Source organism: Lampris incognitus, chromosome 9 (assembly GCF_029633865.1).
Source record: "Lampris incognitus isolate fLamInc1 chromosome 9, fLamInc1.hap2, whole genome shotgun sequence".
NCBI lineage: Eukaryota > Metazoa > Chordata > Actinopteri > Lampriformes > Lampridae > Lampris > Lampris incognitus.
This window is the reverse complement of record NC_079219.1, coordinates 52106345-52108415: the sequence shown is the minus strand read 5'-3', so window position 1 is coordinate 52108415 and position 2071 is coordinate 52106345. Positions and strand designations below refer to the sequence as shown.

Sequence of the window (2071 nt, the reverse complement as noted above, 5' to 3'; positions counted from 1 at the left end):
TGATTAATCTCTGAATCGATCTTCTTAAGTTTATTTTCCCCCATTGACTTGTGAAATGGAAATTACAGACCTATGAAAATTACAGACCAGAAACTGATTAGCGGTCAATTCTTAATATAACATTAATATCTTTAATAATACACCAGGTTAGAGGGTTCCTTGTACAATTTACAGCATTAGTAATGCTAATTGGTGTTGTAACTGAAATATCCCTAAATGAATCGTTATTGAATTAGAAATCAAACTGATTTGATCCTTGTGAATCGGAATCGAATCAATTCGGGAAATCAGTGGCGATACCCAACCCTAGTGCTTGCTCAGTTTTGTGTGGGATGACTTCAACTCTTGAGGAATGACTTTTCTTAAAATTGACCACTGAATAGTATAAAGAAAAACGTTTGCATACAAATCTTCAGGATTGTAGCTTTGAGTTCTTCATGTACAGCGAACCCTACTGTCTTTTCATTAGTGTTTTTACTATAAGATGATGGTTATGCATGGTAGCCTAAAGTAAGAATTACTGGGGGTGTACTGGAGCAAATGTTGCATGCTCGAGAAAAAAAAAAGATAGTTCCAGAATCAAACCACCTAGTTGTCTTGTTTCCCTATGATTTCACTGTGCAAACTGAAAGAACTATTTCTGTCACACAAAAAGGGGTTAAGATTTGTCACTGTAAACAAGCAGACATTGTCTGAAACTGCCTACTATGAATTACTATATTGCACCGATTTTACTTTTCAGTGACTTTGAAACTGACTGATGAATACTGACGCCTCTTATTCAAGGTTACCATCTCTCTACAGACATTCTGTACACAAGGCAGCAGACAGCTGCCAGAGCACCAGTGAAGTCCCTATGGGACCCTTCTACTGTAACTATGGGGACGATGCACTCATGAGATCACTTCCTGAAACCTCCTGTATCCATTCTAGAGACCACCACTGGCAACCCAAACAGCGAAAACAGGCCTGCTTTATGCCAAGTCCCCCACAGTGCAGTGTGGCTCTACTTGGAAGACGTGTCCTCCAAATAAACGATAAATAAAAACTGGCAAACATTACTGTCCTCTCCATAGCGTAATAACTAACATCAACTAACGCTATGTTATCGTTGTCGGTATGATTTAATTTGACGGAAAAAATAAGGTAAAATCCATAATCCTTCCTGTTTGTACTGACTGTTTTCACGCCCTCTACTAAACAAATGCGTGCAGATTTAAAAAAGAAAATGCATCGGGGCTTGACATTTGTTCCATCGATACAATGTTAACCCAACAGTCCACAAATACATCTTGTGCAAAAACCAAACCAAGTGTCCCTTGGCTTGCAAAAATACATGAAGTTTGCAGGATTTTGGTCAATGTTAGCTTAATTTAATTCGCAAAATATCGCCCCTTTCGGTCGCTAGCAAAGAAATTGCCCAACGCGAAACTCATTATTCTAGATATGAAAAGCCTAACAAACAATCGCTCGTTGATTTTGTTCAAAGTTTACCTGTACATAACATTGTTGGCCAGTAATCTGCAATTCTATCTCATTTTAACCTATTAAATCAAAAGCGCCGATTGGTAACACTCATTAAGCTAACGAAGGCAAGGACAGCTGGGTAGTGAACTCAAGTAGCGGCTAACAGCTAGCTATGGTTGGAATTATGATCGATTCAGCTTTATATTTGCTCGATAAAATTGCATTATCAATGACTGAAAACGAAATGCATGTTGTTAACCACTAGTAGTTAGATATTTCAGCCGAAACCTAACTAAGCTATCAAATCCGAGGCAATGGCTAGCTAACCACATCTAACCAGCTAACGTTAGCTTGTTAGCTGCGATTATGGCGAACTATTTAATTTGGCCAAACGCGTCTGGTAACGTTGATATCTTAATAATCAAGTAAAATGCAACTAATGCTCATTTTAAATGCACAATCCTTACCGGTTACACCTTCAATACATTATTGAAAACCACATTTCTAATGTTGCTCGGAAATGTCCTGGTACAGAGGCCGACACTCCGGTCCAGTTTACTTCAACTTGACGCTGTTGTTGTTTACACGCTGAGCGGGCGCCATG

General features: G+C 38.8%; 1 protein-coding gene across 2 annotated transcripts in view; it reads right to left on the bottom strand.

Annotated features, from left to right (window-relative positions):
• rxrbb (retinoid x receptor, beta b) overlaps positions 1-2071 on the bottom strand; it is a 15236-nt gene extending 13165 nt beyond the window's left edge. For both annotated transcript variants that reach the window (XM_056286882.1, XM_056286883.1), the window contains exon 1: positions 1935-2071. The gene's annotated coding sequence lies outside the window, so the exon portion shown is untranslated. The remainder of the gene's footprint in view (positions 1-1934) is intronic.